General features: G+C 48.9%; 1 protein-coding gene across 1 annotated transcript in view; it reads left to right on the top strand.

Moving 5' to 3' along the window:
- Nucleotides 1-26,495, top strand: part of KCNB1 (potassium voltage-gated channel subfamily B member 1) — a 120,590-nt gene that overhangs the window by 3,255 nt on the left and 90,840 nt on the right. The window lies entirely within an intron of this gene.

Here is a 26,495-nt window from a genome sequence, read left to right as displayed (position 1 = left end):
AACACACTGTGTGCAGCGCGACAAAAGAGGCCACGCGGGGCCAAGGGAGCCAGAAAAGAGAGGCGTTCTGGTCAGAATCCAGGGAGACCACGCTGGGAAAGATACGTTGAACATAACTCGTTCCCTGAGAGCAGGGCCAATAAGACAGGGGAAGAACAGGTAAATGTATTCATGGCAAAAAGAAAAAGAGAGAAGGAAATCTGCATACCAGCCATGATGTGTGAGCTCGGGCTGCCTCCTCGACAGCCTACTGTCCAGAGGCCTGTCCTGCCCTCTCATTGTGGGTGCCCCCTGGCTCAACTGGCCCCTCACTAAAGGCCCACGTGGAGGGCCAGGTCTAGAGGGGGTTTTGAGGGGGCCCTCTCTCCAGGACTGGCTGCCCTGGGAGAGGCCTTTAAGAGTGTGAATGTAGGACTGAGTGGCTTGTTGGAGCACGGAGAGAGGTTTTCTCTTTTCCCTGTCCACCCTAAAGAGGACGCAGAGATTCCTAGGCCCGTCTCCTCTTTGCGGGCTGCCTCTGGCCATAATCCTGCCCCAGGTTTCGTGTCCAAAAAGCCTCTGTCTTAAGACATAGTCACTCGCCTTTAACCAGCTTAGGATCAGCAGACTTATTTTGCTATTTCCAGGCCTGACCAGGTTTCTCCCTTCTACACCTGGTTTAGACCCAGATATGACTCCCTCCTCTCTGTTCTGTCCCTAAGACAAGAGAGTGAGGGGCAGAGCAGGGGAGGGTCCATTTCCCAGAAGAAGTAGGCAAAGGGCTCTGTTTGGGTTGGTGCCTGGCAGCTAGGCAGGTGGCTCAGGCTTGTAAAAGGTGCTGGTTGGGAATAAACAGCTTCATCACTCCCTTGGGTTAATCCGATCATAGGGACGAGTTTCATGACCTCTCTGTGATCATGGGCTGGGGCTGCTGGCTAGTCCTGGCAGATGGTTGGTCTAGGATATTTGCAGCCAAGGCTGAAATAGTGTGGCAGGCAGGCTCATTGGCCCTCAGCATAGAAATCCTGCCATTGATCACATGTCCACTGTATATGGAAAACACATTTAGGCTTATACCTATTATTATATCCTACATTTCAAAAAGAGGGAAGATCAGAGAGGTTAAGTAACTTGCCTAAGGTCACACAGCAGACAAATGGGAGTAGCCAGAAATTTAGACTCAAGTGTGATTTTGAATTACTCTTCTTTCCACAGTGATTAAGTACCATAGTCTCCTTCCCAGTCTCCCTGCTTCCACCTTTGCCTCCTGCAATCCATTCCCCATTCAGCAGCCAAAGTGAGCTTTTCTAGGTATAATTGGATCACATTATTCATCCGCTCAAAATGCTCCAGAGAGTTTTCCCATTACAGAATGAAGTCCAAACCCTTCACCACAAATCCGGCCCCATGACCTCTCCAGACTCATCTCTTGTCTCCTCTGGTTCACTCAGTTTCAGCCCCACTGGCCTCCTTGCTCTTCCCTACACAGACCTGTCTCTGTCCTGACTCAGGGCCTTTGCACTTGTTCTTGCCACCTGGGATTCTCTTCCCCATATTGTCCCATGGCTGGTCACTCTCTCATTCCTTTTAGGAGCTGGTCCCCATGCAGATGTCCCCTCCTCTAAAAGACCTTTCCTGACCTCTATCTAAGACAGCCTCTCTCTTCTTACACTGACATCTTGCAGTGTCCTTCTTGCACAGGGCTTGAGCACTATCTGAAATTGTACCGGCTTCCTTGTATTTCTCAGTTCCTCCTCTATAAGAATATGAGTGTCATGAGTTGTATTCACTGCCCCATTCCCAGTACCCATCATGGTGCCTGGCACAGAGCATCTCCAGATAAATCCAGGTGGAAGGAATGAATGCAGCGACCAGTCAGTGAGTGTGTCTCAAGGACCTGTCACTCCTTCCTGTCAACCCACCTGCAGCCCAGCTCTCTGTGCCTCTGGTCTCCTTAGGGGATTTGTTCTTTGCCCTTCCCACCCGCCCCCAGCTCCCCAACTCGGAAGCTTCAGTTGTTAGAACATCAAGGCCTGTAGAAATTTCTCAGAGTTCGCAGGATTAGAAGTCAAATGGAGGACCACGGCTGGGTGATTATGAGATACAGAAATGCCATATCTTACATACGTAGGACCAAAGACAGACCTGGGTTTTAAGGCCAGGTTCACCGTCTCGCCAGTTTCTGGCCTTTGGTGAGTTCTTCCCCTCTCCAAGCTGTAGCCTCCAGCCTGTAAAGTAGATAAAAGGCCCACCTTGAAGGGTCATCGCGTTTGCCAGAACTGAGCACAGTGCCCACCCAACAGTACATGGGGCTTGTTTTCATAAATAATAAGCAGCAGAGTCCTTTCTCTATGGCTGGCTGGGCCGGGTTGCGGCAAGTCTTTTCCTTCTGATAGCAGCACTGAGTGGCTGAGCTGCTGCTGTTAATAATTGATGGATGTTCTGGCAACACGGAGACAGACCAAAGCACAAGCCCTTGCCTTCCCCATCAGGGGAGTGAAAATCAAAATCCATTAGACAAAAGGCAATGTGATTGATTCTAGTTTGGAAGCTGGGGTCAGTCTCATCAGAGTGATGGGGTTGTGGTTCTGGGCCACCGCTGGGTTTGTGCTTTCTGGGAAAACTACAAGCTTTTCTCAGTAGGAGAGACAGAGAGCTAATTTGCCAGGCCAGGAGGGTCTTTGGTGCCTGAAAGTGCCTGGTGCCAGGGTTAAAGCCTGAGATAATTTCCAGAGGAGCTGCCATTTGTTGTGCCAGGCACCGATTAGTGATGCTTTCTATGCACTATCATTGAAATCCTTTCCACAGTTCAATCAAGGTAGTCTTCCCACTTGGGCTACAAGTCACAGAATAGGAAACCAGAAGTGACTTCTATAAGGAGGAAGATGCATCTTCTCACCTAACAGGGAGTTTCAAGGTAGCTGGCTTTGGGCTAGTGGTTCCCTGATACCATTAGGATTCTAGATTCTTTAAATGAATTAATTAGGCTGTGTCGAGTCTTAGTTGCGGCACGAGTGATATTCATTCAGTCACATGGGATCTCTCACTGGGATACACTGGACTCCCTAATTGTGTCAAGCGGGTTCCAGAGCGCTCGGGGCTTCACGCAACACGCAGTCTAAGCTGTTCTACGGCACGTGGGATCTTAGTTGCCGGACCAGGGATGGAACCCGAGTCCCTCGCACTGCAAAGCAGATTCTTCACCACTAGACCACCAAGGAAGTCCAAGGATTCTAGATTCTTTCTGTCCTTCTGCTCCTCCAGCTCCTGTAGGTAGCTTGGTCCTCAGGCTGGATGCCTGGTATCATGAGATGGCTACCCAGTTCCAGCCTCCAAATAGAGACACATGATGTCCAACCAGTGAAGAAGAGCATGCCCTCTTCTATGCCAGTTTCCCCCCCCACCCCCACCCCCCAGCTTAACCTTTTCCAGCAGCCCCCTGGCAGACTTCTTTTTAAATCCCATTGGTCAGGTCGCATGCTCATCCTTTATCCTCAGGGAAGCCTGGGAAAGCAAGTGTCTGGGCTTTTCAGATGAAGGGGGGGAATGGATTCGATGAGTGGTGTTAATATTATTTTACAAAGAAGAAATGGAAGCTCTGAGAGGGGCAGTCACTTGCCGGAGCTCACGCAATTAAGGGTGCTCAGTCAATATTTGTTGAAGGAAAGAAAATGGCAGAGCGAGGGTTTGAACCTGGGTTGGCCTGGTTCCCGAGCCTGTGCTTCTTCATCCCAGAATCTTGGGCAGATCATTCAAGCTCTCTGAGCTTCAGTGAACTCCTCTGCCAAAGGGTGATGGCATAAGTGCCCACCCCTTGGGATTTCAGATGGCGAATGTAATTTGCAAATGAAAGTACTTTATGAATACGAATCATTGTTATTATATTCCAAAGTGGAAGTATCCTTCATTTAGAGACGCTGGTCAGTGGTTTGCCCACCACAGATTTGATTAGGAATCAGCTCTGGGGCTTCCCTGGTGGCTCATTGGTGGGGAGTCCGCCTGCCAGTGCAGGATGGGTTAGACCCATGATCCAGGAGGATCCCACATACCACGGAGCAACTGAGCCCGTGAGCCCCGTCTACTGAGCCTGTGCTCTAGAGCCCAGGAACTGCAACCACTGAGCCTGTGCCCTAGGGTCCACGCTCTGCAACAAGAAAAGTCACCCCAGTGAGAATCCCACACACGACTAGAGACTAGCCTCTGCCCGCCACAACTCGATAAAAGCCCTCACAGCAAATAAGACCCAGCATAGCCAAAAATAAATAAATAAATAAAAACTTAAAAAAAAAGAATCAGCTCTGGAGTCCTACAGATATGGTTCATTTCTACATCGATTACCAGGAATATGACACCTCAGGCAAGTTCCTTTCCTCCTCTGAGTCTCAATTTCCTCCTCTAGAAAATGGGAATTATAATGGAGCCCACCTCTTAGGGCCTTCACAAGATGATCTGCAGAGAGAGCTTAACCCAGTGGCTGGTATATGGTAAACATTCTATAAACGCCAATAGTGATTATTTGTATTATCACTGGATTCCTCTATTTTGACTACTCCCCCGGTTGGCCACATCCCCTATTACAGTGTTGTTGATTGTAGGCTCACTGCCTGCCCGCTTGGGATTTCATACCTTTAGTGTAATGATGTTTCTGCTTCCTTGATCTGATCCAGGGGGCATTCACGTTTTATCATCAAGAAAAATGAGGGAGGGATTTCTCTGGTGGTCCAGTGGCTAAGACTCCGTGCGGCTCAGGTTCCATCCCTGGTCAGGGAACCAGATCCCACGTGCTGCAGCAAAGACTGAAGATCCTGCATGCCACAGCTAAGACCTAGAACAGTCAAATACATAAATACATACAGTTGAAAAAGAAGAAAACTGAGGGAAACCAACTCAGAATCCATGGGGCCAGTCCAGTGCCATGAGTCATCTGGCCGAGGCACCTGCTGGCCCTGGGTCAGTCATCCTGGATGTTTGCATTTATTCCTGGGAAACAATATACCAGAGATTCAGAATCCCCGCTGTGGGGTCACAGAGACCTGGATTTGAATCCCAGCCCTGACACTGCCTAGCTCTAGATTTTGGACCAATCTCTTCACCTCTCATAGCTTCTGTTTCCCCCTCTATAAATGAGAATGGAAGTAAAGCCACCTCCCAGGGGTGCCCAGAGGATTTAGTATGCCAGTGCATGGAAAAGGCTGAAGCTTGATAAATCCAGCATCCTGATTTGATAAAGGGAAACACGAAGGATGCTTCAAGGATTTGCCAGGGTCACACAACAAGTTGGGCAAGATCAGGGGCTGTTTTCAGGCCTTTCTGCCCCGGCTCCCCTGTTACCCTTACTGAGGTTCCCAGGCCTTTCCTTTCCATCCCCTGATCAGGTCATACCTTGGCAGCTGGTCTCTCAGGGGTTTTGAAAGGCTCTGAAAAGCTGCTGCTGCTGCTAAGTCACTTCAGTCGTGTCCGACTCTGTGTGACCCCATAGACGTCAGCCCACCAGGCTCTCCTGCCCCTGGGATTCTCCAGGCAAGAACACTGGAGTGGGTTGCCATTTCCTTCTCCAATGCATGAAAGTGAAAAGTGAAAGTGAAGTCACTCAGTCGTGTCCAACTCTTAGCGACTCCATGGACTGCAGCCTACCAGGCTCCTCCGTCCATGGGATTTTCCAGACAAGAGCACTGATTGTCAAAATGCTTTGGAAGGAAGAGTCCTGGACAAATGAGCAGTTTGGCCCAAGTTTAATTAACTGAAAGAGAACAAGCCGCACACGAAGCGCTGACTCCATCCCCAGCACTGTACGTCCCTCTCATACCTGATAGCACCACGGACAGGAGCCCTGATTTTAGAACTGGATTGCCCAGGTCCAAGGTCTGACTCCTCTACTTACTCACCACGTGATGTGTGGTAAACTGCTTGCCTCCTTGCACCCCGGTTCTTTCACATAAAATGGGGGCATCAGCAGGACTGTCTCATCGCATTGCCATCAGAATTAAACGAAGTAATGCACACAAAGCCTTTCAAACAGGGTTTGGCACATGAAAAGCCCTCAGTAACTCTTAGGGGGTTTCATTTTGTTTTCTGAGTTTTTTTTCAATCAATATTTTATTTTTTTATTAGAGTATAATTGCTTTCCAATGTCGTGTTACTTTCTGCTGTGCAACAAAGTGAATCAACTATTGCTGCGTCGCTTCAGTCATGTCCAACTCTGTGCGACCCCATGGACTGCAGCCTACCAGGCTTCTCTGTCCATGGGATTCTCCAGGCAAGAACACTGGATAAAAAAAAAAAAAAACACTGGAGTGGGTTGCCATTTCCTTCTCCAATGCATGAAAGTGGAAAGTGAAAGTGAAGTCGCTCAGTCATGTCTGACTCTTAGCGACCCCATGGACTGCAGCCTACCAGGCTTCTCTGCCCCTGGGATTCTCCAGGCAAGAACACTGGAGTGGGTTGCCATGTCCTTCTCCAATGCATGAAAGTGAAAAGTGAAAGTGAAGTCGCTCAGTCATGTCTGACTCTTAGCGACCCCATGGACTGCAGCCTACCAGGCTCCTCCATCCATGGGATTTTCCGGGCAACAGTACTGGAGTGGGGTGCCATTGCCTTCTCCCATATCCCTTCCTTTTTTTTGTTTTTTTGTTTTATAACATGTTTTATTGTATAATATGTGTTTAACATCTTCCATGTCAAATTAGGGTTCTATGTCCTTCATCTTAATGACTTTATTATATGCCAATTGTGTTTGTCTTAATTTTTATTACTTATTCCCTAGTCTGGAATTTTTTTTAATGTTTTATTTTTTTAATGTTTTATGTTTTTTTATGTTTATGTTTTGTTTTTAATTGTCGTTTCATTTAACCCTCCAAACTGTCCTGCCAGATAAATCAGATCCTTTTCAAAAATTCATTACTCTTACAAAATGATACATCATAAGGATGAGATAGTTGGATGGCATCACCGACTCAATGGAAATGAGTTTGAGTAAACTCCGGGAGTTGGTGATGGACAGGGAGGCCTGGCGTGCTGTGGTCCATGGGGTTGCAAAGAGTTGGATGCGACTGAATGACTGAACTAACTGAAGGTGAATTTACATAACTTGGTTCAACATCACATAGGCAGTTGGAGCAGAACGGGGACCCGATCGTGATGGAGAAGATATGGTCAACATCTCAACCACATCCTTTTAGCTCTTAACTTTTGCAGGGTCACTAGCCCAGTTCAAGCTACAACACCTGCAGTTCTTTGCCTAGAAGCTTCCTCTGGCCATTGGAGTGCAGTAAAGACAGGGAGTTCTGGCCCTACCTGGAGGAAGCAGTCCTCAACTGATAACTGATGGAGAAGGTGTATAAATACTTCAGCTCCCTCCCCTTGGTGCATGCTCACATGCATGCTAAGTTGCTTCAGTCGTGTCTGACTCTGTGACCCCATGGATTGTAGCCCACCAGGCTCCTCTGTCCATGGGATTCTCCCAGGCAAGAATACAGGAGTGGGTTGAAATGCCCTCCTCCAGGGGATCTTCCTCACCCAGGGATGGGGCTCGAACTCACGTCTCTTACGTCTCCTGCATTGGCAGGCGGGTTCTTTACACCTGGGAAGCTCCCTCCCCCTGGATAGGTGTATAACTCCGAGGTGCATGGTCCACAGTGGCCCCCAGAGGTCCTCAGCAGAATCCAGCCCCAGGTGCCCGTAGTGGTTCCTTGCTTGATAGTACACTCTGGCCTCTTTCTCTTCCCTGTCTCAGATCTCCTCTGGTAGGGGCAGCGGTGTGTCCTGGGATCACCTCCCACCTAAACCACTTTACTCAGATTCTTGTCTTAGGATCTGGTTCTGGGGCTGCAACCAAAGACTTTTGGGAAACCTCAGACTCCTATCTGGGATCATCTTTTTTTTTTTTTTTTTTTTTTAGTATTTATTTGGCTGCACGGGGTGCAGCACGTGGGGCCGTCATTGCCGTGCACCAAGTCTCTAGTCGTGACACACCGACTCAGTAGTTTGCAGCACGTGGGCTTAGTTACTCTGCGGCGTATGGGATCTTTGTTCCTCTCCCAGGGATCGAACCGCGTCCCCTCCGTTGGAAGGCGGATTCTTAACCACTGGACCACCAGGGAAGTGGCTGGGATCAGCTTCAAAGAAGACATTCCAGGGCTGGCTGGGCTCAGTCAGCCTCACCTCCATCTCCTGCAGAAAATAAAAACAGTAGCAACCGCAGCAGCAGCCACCCCTCTGCTTACTGTGTCCTGGGCGCAGCGCAAAGAGCGTTGGATGCACAGTGGTGTCTGATCCCCAGTCACCCCACTGCTGCTGCTGCTGCTAAGTCGATTCAGTCATGTCCGACTCTGTGCGACCCCATAGACAACAGCCCACCAGGCTCCCCCGTCCCTGGGATTCTCCAGGCGAGAACAACGGAGTGGGTTGCCATTTCCTTCTCCAAGCCATGAAAGTGAAAAGTGAAAGTGAAGTCGCTATGAAAGTGAAAAGTGAAAGTGAAGTCGCTCAGTCGTGTCCGACTCTTCGAGACCCCATGGACTGCAGCCCACCAGGCTCCCCCGTCCCTGGGATTCTCCAGGTGAGAACACTGGAGTGGGTCGCCATTTCTTTCTCCAGTGCATGAAAGTGAAAAGTGAGAGTGAAGTCACTCAGTCGTGCCAGACTCTTAGCGACCCCATGGACTGCAGCCTACCAGGCTCCTCCGTCCATGGGATTTTCCAGGCAAGAGTACTGGAGTGGGGTGCCATCGCCTTCTCCTAGGGAGGGGCAATTATCCTCATCTCACAGCTGTGGAAACTGGGGCCCAGAGAGGTGCAGCCACTGGCCCAGGGTCACACAGTGAATGGAAGGATTGTGAACCTGAGATCTGGCCTCCGTACCATGCGACTGACCTTCAGGAAGTGAGAAGCAAGTTTCACACGGCCTCTTCACCTTGGAGAATGGAGATGCTCTGGATGTGAGAGGCCTCCAGGGTCTCCCACCTGACTTCGAAGGGTTTCTGGCTTCTGCTCCTTTATGAGCTTGGCCCCAAAGGGCTATGGGCCAGGACTATTGGAGACAGTGTCTTAGAAATAAGCTTTATTTTCATGGATAATTTAAATAGATCAGGCTCTACCTTCTTGAGGGAGGATGTTCTTGATTTTGGTGTATGGTAGAGCTGGGCCCAACCAGATGGGGTCAGGGACAGATGGACCCCCCACTCCCAAATTGGAGGAGGAGCCGAAATTCACATGTTTGTATCAGGAGCACCAATTCTCCTTTAAAATTTTCCCTGATGACATCAATAACAAATAAGACATATGTAACCACATGAGACATATTCCTGCCGGTACGGGAATGGCCTGGGTTCAATTCCACCCCCACTGCTTCCTGGCTGTATGAACCCACAAGGCACCTCACTTCTGCAAGTCTGGGGGTGGGAATAATAGGTAGGGTGCTCTTCACTGAGCAGGGATGTTCACCCCCATCTGAACATTTGGGTCACCTGAACTTCGACAAACACCTGTGCCCAGGCCCCATGACTGAAACAGTCTCTGGGTGATTTATTTTAATTAATTAATTAGGCTGCCTCAGATCTTACTTTCGGCATGTAGAATCTTTGTTGCATCATGGAGGATCTTTTATTGCAGCGCCCTCGGACTCAGTCATTGGGGCACCTGGGCTCTGGAGTGCATGGACTTAGTTATCCCAAGGCATGTGGAATCTTTTCTGGGTCGGGGAGTTCCCCTGGAAAAGGGATAGGCTACCCACTCCAGTGTTCTTGGGCTTTCCTGGTGGCTCAGATGGTAAAGAATCTGCCTGCAATGCAGGAGACCCTGGTTCAATTCCTGGGTTGAGAAGATCCCCTGGAGGAGGGCAGGGCAATCCACTCCAGTATTCTTGCCTGGAGAATCCCCATGGACAGAGGAGCCTGGAGGGCTACAGTCAGTGGGGTCGCAAAGAGTCGGACACGACTAAGCGAGCAAGCCCAGGATAGCACAGAGGCTGAGACCATTCGAAAAAACAAATACAGGTACTTCCCTGGTGGTCCAGTGGTTAAGAATCTGCCTTGTAGGGGACTAAGGTCGCGCATGCCGCAGAGCAACTGAGCCCACCCACCACAACCAGAGAGTCTGTGGGTCACAACGGAAGATCCCACATGCCGCAACTAAGACCCGGCTCAGCTGAATGAATACGTAAATAATTAAAGAAAAGAAAGTGCCAATGAAGCAGAAACCTGAAGGAAGGGAGAGAGCGAGGCAGGTGGACTTGAGGGGAAGAGTGTTTCTGATGGAGAAAACAGCGCGTCTAAGGCCTTGGGGCAGGAGCACATCTGGGAGAGTCAAGTGGGAGGAGTGGGGCAGGCGTGGGCGGGGAGGGGAGATCAGAGGGACCACAGTGTTGCTGTGGGACTCTGGCCTTTCTTCAGAGTCTGAGCTTCTACACTGGCCTCCCTGCCTCCAGCTGCCCCCTTCCAGGCCATCCCCTGCAGGGAAGCCAAGCCGTCTTTCTCAAAGATGATAATTTGCTCATGCTCACCCTTCCGTGGCTCTCACTGCCCCCAGAGTCAAGTCCAGACTCCTCGGCCTGACCTTCAAGACCTCAACTCACCGCTCCACCGTGGTCTCCTGTCTGTTCCCCGTGGTACCCTCTGCCCACATCACACCCACCTTTTCACGCTGCCTGAATACTCCAGCCTGCCTGGGTCCTGCTCCACGCTTCCATCCAGCCGACTTCTCTGCCCTGCACCCCATTCTTCCTCCTGTCTGCCTGCAGCCTCCCTCTCTCCTCGGCCTCCAAGGGCCAGCTTCTCCCTCCCCCTCCACCCACACCCGCTTCAGGCAACGCCGCCTGCTCCTCCACCCCCGTCTAGGCTCCGGAAACCTGATGTTCATACCTTCCTGGCACAAAACGCTCTGAAGACTAGCTTGTGAGTTGTTCTGTGGATGCCAGGCCCACAGAGAGAAAGGGACGCGTAAGACAGCAGGCTCTGCAGCCCGACTGCCTACACTCACATCTCAGCTCAGTGGCGATTCAAGCTGTGTGGGCCCTTGGGGGAATGACAGTTTCTCCAGGCTTCGATTTCCTGAGCCGTGATTCGGATGCCTGACAACAACCGGAGTCATTGTGACAATCCTATACGAAGTCCGCCCCTGGCCTCAGCAAGTGTTCAATACGAGTTAACTGCTGCCGCTGTTGTTATTTTTGTATTGCAGTTAAGGGTTCATAAATGTTTGTGGAGTGAATGAATGAGCAAATTGGCATGATCCTATGGTCTCTCTTATCAGGCAAGGGTCTCCCAGGCGTACCCTCCCCCAGGAAAGGACTTCTGAGCTTCCATTCATAGCAGGGAGGCATGGTTAAATTAGATACTTGAGATGTTCTTTCGCATCTTGACTGCTCCATTTTTGCTCTGTAGCCGGGCTGGTCTCCACTGTAATTGCCGACCATGGCCTGGCACGCAGACACTGTCTTTGAGAGAATAATGTTCCACTGGCCAGTTCCACACATCATTCACATCCGCCAGGTAATGGGCCTGGAATCAAACAGCTTCTAAAAATAGACCCTTATATTTCTCTAATTGCTACCTAGGGCCATCCCTGAGACTTTCCAAGGCCTGTGTGATGCTTAGGGCCCTCGACCTTGGTCAGCATTGATTCTTAGAGTCTTTGTAGACCCAATTGTACTTAACAAAGAGGCAACCTCTGATTGCCCTGCTGCGGCATGTGAGAAGAGGAGAGACAGGCGGCGGTGGTGCTTGTTCAGCCTAAGTCCTGTCTGACTCTACGAGACCCCATGGACTGCGGCACGCCAGTCTCCTCTGTCCTCCACCATCTCCCAGAGTTTGCTCAAATTCATGTCCGTTGAGTCTGTGATGCTATCGAAGTATCTCATCCTCTGCCAACCCCTTCTCCTTTTACCTTCAGTCTTTCCCAGCATCAGGGTCTTTACCAATGAGTCAGCTCTTCACATCAGGTGGCCAAAGTATTGGAGCCTCAGCTTCAGCATCAGTCCTTCCAGTGAATATTCAGGATTGATTTCCTTTAGGATTGACTGCTTTGATTTCCTTGCTGTCCAAGGGACTCTCAAGAGTCCTCTCTAGCACCACAGTTCAAAAGCATCAATTCTTTGGTGCTCAGCCTTCTTTATGGTCCAACTCTCAAGTCCATACATGACTACTGGAAAAATCATAGCTCTGACTATATGGACTTTTGTCAGCAAACTGATGTCTCTGCTTTTTAATACACCATTTAGGTTTGTCATAGCTTTCCTTCCAAGGAGCAAGCATCTTTTAATTTCATGGCTGCAGTCACCATCTGTAAGAAAATAAATTCTGTCACTGCTTCCACTTTTTCCCCGTTCTGTTTGTCACGAAGAGATTGGACCAGATGCCATGATCTTAGTTGTGGTTTTTTTTTTTTTTTTTCCAATTCTCACACCCATTTTCTGGCTTTTTTTTCTTTGCACTTAAATGATTTAATTATTTATTTTCATTTCATTATTATTTATCTTTAAATTTGAATTTCTAATAGTTATTTTATAGTTTTGCAGAATATTATCATTATTTGGGCTTTTTTTTTTCCTAAACACTCTCTTTAAATAAATCTATATTATCCACTTTTGAACACTTTAACCATTTTTTGTGTGCTCAGCCAGTCAGTCATGTCCCACTCTTTGAGATCCCATGGACTGTAGCCTGCCAGGCTCCTCTGTCTATGGAATTTTTCAGGGAAGAATACTGGAGTGGGCTTCCATTTCCTACTCCAGGCATGATCTTTGTTTTTTTGATGTTGAGTTTCAAGCCAGCTTTTTCCTATTTCCCATTCTCAGTCTCATCTCAGATCCAGCCACTGTCACTCTCTTTTTTCACCCTCATCAAGAGGCTCTTTAGTTCCTCTTCACTTTCTGCCATTAGAGTGATATCATCTGCCTATCTGAGGTTGTTGAAATAGACTTAAAGTTCAAATGGACTTAAGCAAAAAAAAAAAAGATAATTGAAAAGACCTGCGTTAGGTAAGGCTTCAGGTAGGGCTGGATCCAGGGGCTTAACTATGTCATCAAGTACTGGTCTCCAATCCATCTAAGTTTCTTCATAACCATGTTGGCTTCTCAGCAGGCTGTGCAAACATGGCTGGAAAGATAGCATCCAGCAACTGTATGTTTCCATTCTGGGGAAAAACAGAGTTTACTTCCCAATGATTCCAGCAAAATCCTGGGGCTGATTCTCACTGGCCCATCCCTAAGCCAATTACTTAGCCAGGTCTGGATCACATGACAATGGCTGGCTCTGAGGTGAGACTGAGAACGGGAAATAGGTAGTTCTTCAAAGGAGAATTGAAATACTGTTGCTAAGAAAGGAGAGAATAAATGTAAGCTGGCAAAAATAACCCATAGCCATTAGGAAACTTATAGCCTGCTGGAGGGAGATAAGCATTAAACAAATAGAAGGTTAAATGAAAGAATAATCACAAAGTGTAGCATGTGTGCTGGGAAGGAAAGAAGGTGTTTTGATAGACAGTAACAGGCCAAGGTCAAAGAGGAGCACAGGCGGCCCTTTCTGAGACCCTGAACTTGATTTCTCTCTTTTCTGAGCCACAATAGTGATTGTCTTCTACAAATTCTGTTTCAACCTCTCCTGCACCATTTAGCATGCTCCCTCTTCTGTTCTATTTTCTTCTCATCCTGTCTTATAGCTCCAGCTAAAGCAGGATATTCTAGGACTTTATCTTACTCATTGCTGTGTTCTAAAGCAGGATGGGTGGTCAGTTTTGTAAATAAAGTTTTATTGGAACATCATCATGTTCATTTATTTATTAACGAGGGCCGCTTTTGGTAACGACAGCATTTAGAGGGAAAGCTTTCTGACCTGTGTTCTAAAGTCATCCCAGAGCCTGATGCAGGCGAGTGGATGACTTTTTCAGAGGGAGTCTGTTGAAGGACTGGAGAGACGGAGCGAAGGCACAAGCTATCTGTGTGACCTTGAACAAATCACTTAACCTCTCTGGGCCTCTGGCTCTGTATCTTGCGATGCCAGCTGTCCCTTCTCCTCCTTCAGATCTTGGCTCATATGGCACCTCTTCAGAAAGAATCTCCCTGACCTTGAACTACCAGTTTGGACTTGGTGGCATATCCGCTCTTTCCATGATAAAAATCTCTCTGGTTTATTTTGAGATTAGGCCCACTTGAGGCAGGCGTCCTTCCCCTCCTCTTCACCAGTGTTTTTCCTTGTCTCCTATGCCATCACCCTGGTGGGATGAGTGGAAAGAGCTTTGACTTGGAACTCTGGAGGCCTGCGTTCATAACTCCAGCATCACCACATAGGAGCTATGAGACCCTGGGCAAACAAATCCAGCTCGTCTCTGGTTCCCAGTTTCTTTACCTGAAAAATAGGCTTGGTAACTTGTCAAGCAGGACTACTGGAAAGACAGCTGCACTCTCCTGTGCTGGAGTGGCCAGCACTGTGCTGGCCAGGAATGGATGCTCCATTCATGTTGCTTATTTTCCTTTTCTCTTCCTTTTCTCAAGAGGAAGAGGGGGGAAAGAGGCTACCCTAAACCTTGCCTTAATCAGGCCTTTGCGTGCTCAAACCCTTCATGCAATGACTGTGCCAAGGAGTAACCCAGTCTCCATCACCCCTGCATCCTTTGATGTGGATGCATGGAGCTTTCCCCATCTTACACAAAGCCCCAAGCAAATGCAACCCAAGCTAAGTCCCCTAGTCCCTCTGCCTCCCTCCAGGTTTCTATCTGCCAGTATGCCCTGCGTAAAAATTGTAGATTCTTGCTGGCCTCATGACTGGGAGGATAGGCCAATCCAAAGAGGTAATTTTCAACTCTCAGCCTTAGTGTCAGGGAAGCAGGAGGGAGTGGTGCATACCGCGGTGACCTGGAGCAGACGTGCCCATCTAATGAGGCAGCTGGATTCAGGTCTAGGCTGGATTCAGAATCCAGCCTGGGTTCTGGGCCCAACCAGGAATGTGAGCTTTCACTGAGATATCCCAATTTTTCAATGCTGCTGAAGAATTTTTTAAAAATTAAAAACATTTGAGTGAGCCAAACAGAACGCCTCTGAGGGCCATATTCAGCCTTTGGGGTTCCACTTTTTAACCCCTGCAGCATAGAACCTTTGATGGCTAGAAATGGCAGGGGGGATCGCTTCTTGTCTCTGAGACCCTCCCATCTGGAAGGGAGTGGGGTAAGGGGGATAGAGCTTGGGTGACAGAAGCAACAGATCCCCTCTCCTTACTCCTGGCATCAAGGACAACACAGGGTGGCAAGTGTCTGTTGAATGAATGACTGTCCCGCACACATGGAACTTGGCTCCAAAACTCGAGGCAGCCCATTCCTGGTGAATGCCAACATATGTCAGGGAAATTCATGCGTTTTCCTAAATTAACTAGCTAATAGGATCCTAGGTCCCCCTCCCCAATCTCCAAAGATAGCAGGATGAAAAATCTGCTGAAGTGATTAGTTAAGGGCTGAATATTGAGTCAGCAAGCCAGCTTGACTCTGAGCCTCAGGTTCCTCATCTGTAAAATGGGAATAGTAAATTCCTGGGTTGGTCCAGAGGATAGAATGAGATATAGCATGTGAAGCGCTCAGCAAAATACAACAAATAATTGTTAGCCAGAGTCCATCATGAGAAACGCTGGGCTGGAGGAACAAGCTGGAATCAAGATTGCCAGGAGAAATATCAATAACCTCAGATATGCAGATGACACCACCCTTAATGGCAGAAAGTGAAGAACTAAAGAGCCTCTTGATGAAAGCGAAAGAGGAAAGTGAAAAAGTTGGCTTAAAGCTCAACATTCAGAAAACGAAGATCATGGCATATGGTCCCATCACTTCATGGCAAATAGATGGGGAAACAGTGGAAACAGTGGCTGACTTTATTTTTCTGGGCTCCAAAATCACTGCAGATGGTGATTGCAGCCATGAAATTAAAAGACACTTACTCCTTGGAAGGAAAGTTATGACCAACCTAGACAGCATATTAAAAAGCAGAGACATTACTTTGCCCACAAAGGTCCATCTAGTCAAGGCTATGCTTTTTCCAGTGGTCACGTATGGATTTGAGAGTTGGACTGTGAAGAAGGCTGAGCGCCGAAGAATTGATGTTTTTGAACTGTGGTGTTGGAGAAGACTCTTGAGAATCCCTTGGACTGCAAGGAGGTCCAACCAGTCCATCCTAAAGGAGATCAGTCCTGGGTGTTCATTGGAAGGACTGATGTTGAAGCTGAAACTCCAATACTTTGGCCACCTGATGTGAAGAGCTGACTCGTTGGAAAAGACCCTGATGCTGGGAAAGATTAAGGGCAGGAGGAGAAGGGAACGACAGAGGATAAGATGGTTGGATGGCATCACCAACTCAATGGACATGGGTTTGGGTAACTCTGGGAGTTGGTGATGGACAGGGAGGCCTGGCGTGCTGCGATTCATGGGGTCACAAAGAGTCGGACACGACTGAGCGACTGAACTGAACTGATTATTCACATTGTTGTTTTCATCCTCTTCATATCATCCAAGCTGCTGACTTGTTCTGGGGGCCATGGGCCTGTGGGAGAGTTTATTGTGTAGAGTTTAACTTTAAATCCTTGTGGAGTCATGTTGGCTCTCCAAATTCAGGTGGGAAATTTTGGGATTTCGGAAATTCTTGGTGGAGACTAGGGTACCTGGGATTGGAATTCTGGTGTTCAGGGTTGGAATTCTGTCACTCAAGATCACTGCTGTGATTGATTGTTCATTCTTGGAGCATCGCCATTCAAGGTCACTGCTCTGTGGTTCAAGGTCAGAATCCTCAGATTTGTCACTGTACCCAAAGAAGTACACCGCCAGAGTGATCAGCGAGGTTGAATTGCTGATGTTTCTGGTTGGAATTCATGGGTGGAGTTGGAATTCTGAAGTTCAAGATCAGGGCACCTCAGTGGCCTTCGTGATTGGAATTCTGGCGGGCACATTTGGAACGCTGGTGTTTAGAGTCAGAACTCTTGTTTCCAATTCGTTATTTGTGGGTCTCATCCCTTGTATGTGTCATTACCACTCATCATTCACCTTCCTGGCAGAATTCCTGAAGAAATGCAAGCCACAGAAGGTCCCCAAACGTTGATTTAGCCAGAGGGGTTCTATTATAGCTCTTTTCGTTTCTGACGCCCAGCCACTCAGGTGGTGCCATCAGAGGTGACGTGATCCTCAGGAAGGCAGCCCAAGAGTGACTCCCCTGCCCCACCCTTGCCAAAGACCCTTCAGCCAGTCGTCAGCTCCACTTCTTGCTGGTGGGCCTGGAGCAGTGCCAGAGGCGCAGTCCTGCCAACCCCTTGGGGGGTACCTGGATGATCATACCACCCTGTTACCCAGAGAAAGACAAACGGTGTCAGGCAAAGGTGAGAACAGAGTGCCAAGGGCTCGTGGCTTCCCCACGTGTGGCTGGCAGCAACACGGGGGGACGTGGACGAGTTTGCTGGTCACTGTGGTCACCACAAATGCATTCTTGGTGCCAACAGGAAGGGGAGCTTCATTGATTGTGGGGTGGAGAGGTACCAAAAAATCATCTTTAAACTCTGCTTCTTGTTGTTTTAGTCACTAAGTGATGTCTGACTCTTTTGCAACTCCATGGAGCGTAGCCCTCCAGGCTCCTTCTGTCCATGAGATTTCCCAGGCAAGAATGGAGTGGGTGCTGTTTCCTTCTTTGGGGATCTTCCTGACCCAGGGATCAAACCCACGTCTCCTGCATTGAAAGGCAGATTCTTTACCGCTGAGCCACCGAGAAAGCCCCAAAACTCTGCTTACAATGGTGCAAATAATGGACACTCAAGGGGCACTGAGTGGAAAGGGGTCTTGCAGGGAGTTTGCTGGGTCGCATCCACTAGTAAATGGTTACAGCACCCCCCTCCCGACCTTCACACATTGCATTCCTTTACCTTCTTTTGTGTTTTCTCATAGCCCTTTCCACCACCTAGAATGCTATATGTTTATCCGGCTCTTGCCTGTCTCATTCTACTGCATTATAAGCCCCATTAGACAGGAACTTGGTCAGGTTTTACTTCTATCTTCCCAGTGCTAAAACTGTGCCTAGCATATAGTAGTTCATAAATAAATGTTTATTGAATAAGTGAATGAATGGCTTCTGATGAATGGCCCCTTCTAATATAGTCTTTTTTTAAATATTTATTTTTTTGGCTGCACCAGGTCTGAGCTTTGGCACGTGGGATCTTCAGTCTTCACCGCAGCACGTGGGATCTAGTTCCCTGACCAGGGATTGAGCCTGGGCCCCTTGCACTGGGAGCGTGGAGTCTTTGCCACTGGACCACATGGAAGTCCCTAGTGTAGTCTTAGAGAGTTTTCTAAGCTCTCAGATCATGAGCTCTCTCTCATGCAGAGCCCACCTGCAGCAGCATCCACTCCACCTGGACAGTCTTAGATGGGGATAAGGGGGAGCAGCGACGGGAAGAGGCATCCACCCCGCCATGGCTCATCGTTGTCCTCAGGATAATTTCCAAGTCCTTATCTGGCTGCTAAGGGCTTGTAAGAGCTGCCTCCCCACCTTCACGTTACACACACGTCATATGGCTCCTTATCTCCTTTCTCAAATCTTCCAGACACCATTCTGGGTCTCATCTCAGGGCCTTTGCACATGCTGTGCTGATTAGAACAATCCAGTTGCTCCTACCCTGGCCTCTTGGCCTCCTTAACTCATCCTTTAAAACTCTACTTGAACACCCTTCCCTTGACTTCCCAAACTTTTGATTCTTCTTTACCCCCACCACCCTTTTTTTTTTTTTAATTTTCCCCCACACTTTTTATTTATTTATCTATTTTTTAGCCATGCCGCATGGCTTTTAGGAATCTTAGCTCCCCAACCAGGGATTGAACCCGGAACTGTGTGTAGTGAAAGTGCAGCGTCCTAACCACTGGACTGCCAGGGGAGTCCCCTGACTTCCCAAACTTGATGTCATTCTAAGCCGTACAATGGGCCCTGATATTTCTTTCAAGGATTTGTCATTAGACCCTCCTCGGTCACTGCTTGTGGATTCCCAAGTTCACGACTCGGAGATAATCTTCCCTGAACTGGCAGTTCCTTGGAGGAGGTGCCCAGAGTCCCTTCCCTTTCACTCAGAAAAATGCAGAACCTGGTTCCTCCTCCCAGATATGAGGCATTCTCACTCCAGGGAGGAGGAGTTTTCATCTCCCAGGAAGACTTCTTAGCTGCCCTCCTGAGTCTGTCTCATACTAACCCGACACTGTGGACCCTGTGTCCGCTCAGTACATCTCACCCTCCAGCTGTCCAGGCCTCCCTGGGGACTCTGAGGACCTCAGAGGCACCACCCCGCCTATTTTTCTGGCCACATCCACATAGCTGCACTCCTGTACCACTCATACAGATGTTAACTCAGGCAGCCCTCACGACCCCCTCTGTGGAAGATACTGTGTTTTATCATTTTTTAATATTTATTTCTTTATCTGCACTGGGCCTTAGCTGAAGCACTTGGGATCTTTCAGTTATGTCTTGTGGGGTCTCATCCCCTGACCAAGGATTGAACCTGGGCTCCCTGCATTGGGAGCATGGAGTCTCAGCCACCGGACCACTGGGGAAGCCCTGAAGGTACAACAGTTATCCCCATTTTACAGATGTGAAAACTGAGCCCTAGAGAGACGGAGTAATACACACAAGGATGCAGCTAAGATGGGGCAGGGCAGCGTCCGACTCCGGCTGTCACCTGCAGAGCCCAGGCCAGCACCCGCTCTGTTCTCTTTCTCTCCACAGCTCTCCCTCACGTGCTTCTTCCTTTTCTTCTTGGAATTCTTGCCTTTCTCTTGTGACTCGTCTCCCTTTTCTCCTTAAGTAGCTCAAACACCCTTCAAGTTTTAAAAAGAACCCCAATTATGTGGATGTTTTGCTGTATTTTTCAAATTCCAGAAATCATCGAGCAGTGGGTGTTTTCACATCTTTGTGATGTAAAGGGGGTGGAGGGGAAAGGTGGTGATTTCCAATTGATCTGCTGGAGAAGACGGTGGAAGGGGAGGCTAAATGCCCTTCTAGTGTTGAGCAAGGCCTCCCACCTTTCTGACTTTATCTCCACCACAGTCTCCTGGCTCCCTGTGTCCAGCTACACTAATCTCATACTAAATTCCTTCCTGCCTCAGGCCTTTGCACATGCTTGCCCTCTGCCTGGAATTCTTTCCCCATTCTTCCTCACCCAGTTATTGCCTGTTCATCCTGAAGCTCCCAGATCACATGTCACTTCCTCTAGGAAGCCTTCCAAATGGGGCAAACCTCCCAGTAATGGTTTTCAAAGTTCTATGTACCTCTTTTGGATGGCCCTTGTTCCCACTGTAATTTCACATTGATCTTGGGGATTTAGCTGATTACTCTGCCTTCCTTTCCCCATGCAGATTGTGAACCGCCCAATGGCAGGACTTCTCTGCTGTGTTCACCTGTCTCTCCTGCACCTAACACTGTGCCTACCTCATGTAAGCACTCTGTAGGATTGTGTTGAATGAACTGATGGATGAAAGAATTCGGAGGTTAGTCACAATCGGCAGGAAGTAAATATCCAACTCTTTAGAGTGAGGAATGGGTGAAATCATTTGAAATGTCTGGCTGGAACTCCAACCAGAAGGCTCTTATCATCCCAAACTGAAAGAAACAAAGGTACCAAATTCTTTCTGAAGAGCCAGCTATCTTCTCTGGTGCCCAGAATGTACTGATTGATATTTAGAGTCTTCTATCAGCTTTTCTAAAAGGTGCTTACTTGCGTTATCTTTTATAGGGTGCTATTGAGCTTGTCTAAAGCAAATGCCACATAGGAAGACTCTAAACCCAGGAAACAGAAGTTCTGAGGGAGGTTTCTAAATGAAAGATCCCAGAAAATTCACCAGAAATATGGTGCAGTTGGAAGTTAACGCTACCTTTGGGGGCAGATGGACTTGGTTCAAATCCCAACTCCACCACAAGTGCCTGGAGCCTCCAACAGGTCACTTCCTCTCTCTCTGAGCTGACATTTTCTCTGAACCTCATCTTCAGAGACCAGTGCCAGGAGAGAGACTCCCTTCCTCTTCCCTGGCTGTTTCCGCCAAGTCCCAAGGTTGGCTCTGATTGGCCACACTTGGATCACGTGCTCATCTCTGAACCAATCCCTGTGGCCAGAGGAGGACATCATGGAGGGGACCCGCTTAGGTCAGAAACCACCACTGAGTGCAGGGCAAATGCCCGAAACGTATTTACTTAATATTTGCTTAATACTCTTATTTTAAAATATTTACTTAATATTCTTCTTTAAATTCATTAATTTATTTTACTTCAATCAAATTATTTTAAGAGAATTATCATGAAGAATTGGCACAATTCGCCATAAATCATGTTGTGATATTCTAGCCAGATGCTGGAGCCTGACCCTTGCTTTCTTTGGGTTCAAAGGGGCGACTTTTGTGTATTAGAGAGTTGTGACAGCCTTAGTAGCTTCCAACACGGACTTTCCCCTTGAGGGAGTCTGAGGGTTCAAAGGAGAATTGGAAAAGCCAGCACCATCTCACTTTGAATCAATAGGATTTGATGTCTTTCCCTGAACAGCTAACCCCATCTTGGCTGCCTATGAGAATCACCTGAGGATCTTCGAAAAATCCCAATGCCAGCAACCCCCTCCCCTCCAGACCAATTAAATCAGAATCTCTGGGGGTGGGACCCAGGGACTGGTATTTTGCCAAGTTCCTAGGTGATTTCAGTGTGCATCACGATTGAGAAATCAGATTTCATTGTGTCTGGTACTGGCGGTGTGTGTTCCACACTGGCACGCACAGAGGTTCAGCAGCCCCACTGGGCTGCAGCCAGGGGCTCACTGAGAAGCTAGGGTGCCCTGGGCTGGTCAGAGTGGTCCAAAGGCAGGTTCCTTTTTCCCTAAGAAATTAAGTGAGCAGGAGTCCAGGGAGGATCATTTAACACCCTCAAAATGGAAGGAAACACTCATCTATCTCCCAGTTCAGCAGCATAAGATTCCTGAAATGAAATTCAAGTCTCACCTGACTGCTTATATCTGCTGATATCTGACTGCTTGCTATCTGAACCAGCTACTACCTCTCCATCTGTCAGCCATCCCAGACCCAGCTCTGCGGCAGGCTAGCTGTGCTGCCCCAGGCAAGTCACTCAGCCCCTCCAGTCTTCAGGTTCCTCGTCTGCAGCCTGGGAACACGTTGCTGGGCTGTGTGATCTTTAAGGGCATTTCTACCCTGGGGACCCATGGATCTTCATCAGGGAGGCAGCCACAGGCTCCTCAACCACCCACCCAAGCCCTAGGTCAGGGATTGTCAAACTCCAGCAGAATACAGATTCCCAGGTCCAGCCTCCAGACTACAGAATCAATGTCTCTAGAGGCAGCCTGGGATCTGCATTCTAAACAAGGATCTCAGTTGATTCTGATGCTGGTGGTCCTCAAAGTACACTTTAAAAATATAGCGTCTCTGCCTTGGGGCTCACCATAAAAACCTCTTCTTCAGCCCACATGAGCCATGCCCTTCTCCCAGTAGCTTCCTTTTTATAGGTGGGGAAACTGAGGCTCAGAGAGGCCAAGTCCTTTGCCCAGGGCTCTGCCCTGAGTACATGACATAGCTGGGATTCGAACACTGAATCTGCCTAACTCCAAAGCTGGAGTTCTCTCTGCATCCATTTTTAATTTTTTTCCCCACACACTGGCATGCAGGATCTTAGTTCCCTAATCAGGGATCAAACTCATGCCTCCTGCAGTGGGAGCACAGAGTTCCTAACTGCTGGGCCACCAGGGAAGGCCTCACCATCCATTTCTAAATGGCACCTTCTGACCCTGCACTCTTTCTGCCTTCCCTGCTTTGTTGTCATTTTCTTCCATAGCAACTGTTCCCTTCTGGCCCACCTAACTCCCGGCCAACTTGCATATATGCTCCATGTGAGCAGGGCTTTCTGTTTTGTTTATTAAAGTGTCCCTAACACCTGAACTAGGGCCAGACACCCAGCAGGTATTTAATCAACACGTGTAACGGACTGCAAGGAGATCCAACCACTCCACCCTAAAGGAGATCAGTCCTGGGAGGACTGATGTTGAAGCTGAAACTCCAATACTTTGGCCACCTGATGCGAAGAGCTGACTCATTTGAAAAGACCATGATGCTGGGAAAGATTGAGGGCAGGAGAAGGGGACGACAGAGGATAAGATGGTTGGATGGCATCACCGACTCAATGGACATGGGTTTAGGTGGACTCTGGGAGTTAGTTAGTGATGGACAGGGAGGCCTGGCATGCTGTGGTTCATGGGGTCGCAAAGAGTCAGACACGACTGAGTGACTGAACTGAACTGTTAATGAATGAAGTCACCATACCTCTCTAAGCCTCAGTTTCCCCATGGATAGACTTTGACTCCAGCTTCCCAGGTGGTGCTAGTGGTAAAGAACCCGTCAGCCAATGCAGAAGACATAAGAGACACGGGTTCAATCCCTGAGTCAGGAAGATCCCTTGGAGGAGGGCATGAACACACTCCAGTATTCTTGCCTGGAGAATTCCATGGACAGAATTCCTGGCAGGCTACATATAGTCCATGAGGTCACAGAGGGTTGGACACGACTGAAGCAACCTAGCATGCATGCATGCACTCAGAAGTTTGACTTACCCACTTCAAAGTTCTGAATGGGTGTTTTGCTCACTGTAGATTGCTGTTCCCAGGGAAGGGGGTTTGAGCTTGGCATGAGTGAAGGGGAGGTGTGGGCCGGCTCCGGGCCAAAGGGTCTGGTGCCTTGAGCAGCCGGGGCGGGGCTGCAGGCCAGGCCCTCACCTCCCCAGGACCCTCTGCCTCACCTCTCCTGCTGCACCATGCCCCCTTCTCGCAGGATCAGATCCCACCATCCTCCCACGGCCTGTTCAGGGCCTTCCCCGAGGCCCAGCCAGGCCACTTTGTCTTTCTTCTCCTTGTAACCTTGTCCACACCACCTGTTCCTCCAGTCTGGCCCCCATACCGACCTCCTTGGGTGAGGCCTCCCCAGTGAGCAAATTAGCTCAGAGCGTCTGAAAGCAATGGTTTCAACGTGCCACCCTGAGTGCCTCGCAGATTCTAGAATCCTACAGACAGGATAATTCTAACTTGTACTCTGTGGACCCAGATATGCAAAGTGCTGTTTCTTTTTTAATTTCTTACTTTTTCAAATACTAGATTCCTTGGCCTGCCATGCAGGGAGGATGGTGGAAACTGAATCTCAGCTCACTCCAGTCTTTTCCTCATTTTCTTCCAAGGGTCGGCCCTGATTGGGGAGGTTTAGGGCTTGATGAGTTAACTCAGTAAATCCACAGGCTGGATGCTGTAGGAACCTCATCTACATCCCTTTCTGGACCTCCCTCACTCACTGTCTCCTAAAGTTCTTCCTCAGGGAAGCTTGTGCATCAGGCTCTCAGTGTCTGCTTCTGGGGACACCCACCTAATGGTCATCAGGGGAACTGATTGTGTTGACATTTAAAAAAATAATTTTATTTATTTATTTATTTTTGGTTTGGGCGGTGCTGGGTCTTCACTGCAGCCCAGGCTTCTCTCTAGTCATGGTGGGCACGGGCTACTCTAGTTGCGGTGTGCAGGCTTCTCATTGCGGTGGCTTCTCTCATTGCAGAGCACGGGCTCTAGGGCACATGCGCGTCAGTCGTTGCGGTTCCTGGAGCTCAGGCTCATTAGTTATGACGCATGAGCTTAGCTGCTCCTCGGCATGTGGGAGCTTCCAGGATTAGGGATCGAACCCAGGTCTCCTGCATTGGCAGGCGGATTCTTTACCACAAAGGAATCCGGGAAGTCCCTGTGGCTCAGATGGTGGTAAAGTATCTGCCTGCAATGCAGGAGACCTGGGTTCGATCCCTGGGTTGGGAAGATCCCCTGGCGGAGGGAATGGCAACCCACTCCAGTATTCTTGCAGAGCCTGGTGGGCTATAGTTCACGGGGTCACAAAGAATCGGACGTGACTGAACAACTAACACACACAATTACTAGGGACTGACAACTAAAAGCGATCCTCCGTCTAGGGCAGTCCACCCCGTCCCCAGCATTCCTGCCCTCCTCCTATCTCCCTTCCATCTTCAGGATGACCCCAGACCACTCCCCATTGTCCTGCGGGGCTGAAAGCTTTAGCGTCTTCTGCTGACTCAGTGGGGACAATGGCCAGAGTGGGCTGCAGCTCAAGCCTTCGTGTGCAACAGGCTTTTAAAGGCTGGCCTGGCCCTCCTTCCCTGCCCTCTCTGCCAGGAACGCCTCCCCTCCCCAGTAGAAAGCGCTGGCAAGCTGGGCCTTGTTTCCCTTCGGCCTGGGTGTTTTCTGAGGTTTGGCTTGGCAGCCTCCACGCCGACCTTGGACTGCACAATGAATTCGGGAGAGGCTGTGTGCCAGGTCCCATTAACATGGCCCTTGAGGGTGTCTCGGGGGCTCCCGAAAGATTTTGGCCTGTTCAGGTCAGGAAGTAGAGAGGGTGAGCCAGGCAGGGAAAAAATGATAGATTCAATGGTCCTAAGGCCCTGTTTGACCTTGGACAAGTCACACCCCCTTGCTGGGTCCCTGATCCCCCAACTCTAAAGGAGGGCATTGGGCTGGGTGATTCCTCCCAGCTCCCTGATGCACCCATTCATTGGAAAAACATTTACGATGTGCTGAGTATGTGCCAGGCACTCTCCTAGGTTCTGGGAGTGGTGCTGGTAGTGTTAGTTGCTGGTCATTACTCGTGTCCAACTCTTTGCGAACCCCATCGACTATAACCCTAGGCGCTTCTGTCCGTCAATAAATGAAACAAAGTCCCTTCCTTGTGGGATAGCATAGCCCTGCTTGGGAGAATAGAAAGAATGTGGATTTTGAATCAGAAGACCTGGATTTTTTTTTTTTTTTTTCCACTGACTTCTCCAAGCCTCAGTCTCTTCATCTGTAAAGGAGGGTTGTGCTGGGACATTACTGAGATAGGGAATGCAAATGTTCTTGGTAGTAGCCACATCTAACATTTAAGTGCCTACTGTTTTTCAGGGCATAGATATAGATAATACTTTGACCGCCTAATGCAAAGAACCAACTCATTGGAAAAGACCCTGATGCTGGGAAAGATTGAGGGCAAGATGAGAAGGGGGTAACAGAGGATGAGACGGTTGGATGGCATCACAAACTCAATGGACATGAGTTTAAGCAAACTCAGGGAGATAGTGAAGGACAGGGAAGCCTGGTGTGCTGCAGTCTGTGGGGTTGCAAAGGGTGGGACACAACTGAGCGACTGAACAACAGCTGTGGAGATAGTAACCCTCATAGTCTCTCCATGAGGAGGGGTCCTCTAAGGATGGTGAATGAAGGCTCTGCAGCCATATTGGGTTAAATCCAACTCTGCCACTGCCTAGCTGTGTGACCTGGGACAAGCTTCTGCACCTCTCTGTGCAGGTTCCTTACCCATAAGAAAGGGGTCCACGTACTAAGCTGGCTAGAAGAATGGAGTGAGTTAGGACTTGTACAGGCCTCAGAACAGTGCCTGGCACATAGTAAGTGGTCCATCCAGGGGAGGTGGGTGCTAGTCATTCCATTTATGGAGGAGAAAGCT

This window comes from Bubalus kerabau, chromosome 13 (genome assembly GCF_029407905.1).
Source record: "Bubalus kerabau isolate K-KA32 ecotype Philippines breed swamp buffalo chromosome 13, PCC_UOA_SB_1v2, whole genome shotgun sequence".
Classification (NCBI taxonomy): domain Eukaryota; kingdom Metazoa; phylum Chordata; class Mammalia; order Artiodactyla; family Bovidae; genus Bubalus; species Bubalus kerabau.
The sequence above is the reverse complement of the archived record's forward strand: the minus strand, read 5'-3'. Positions and strand labels throughout refer to the sequence as shown.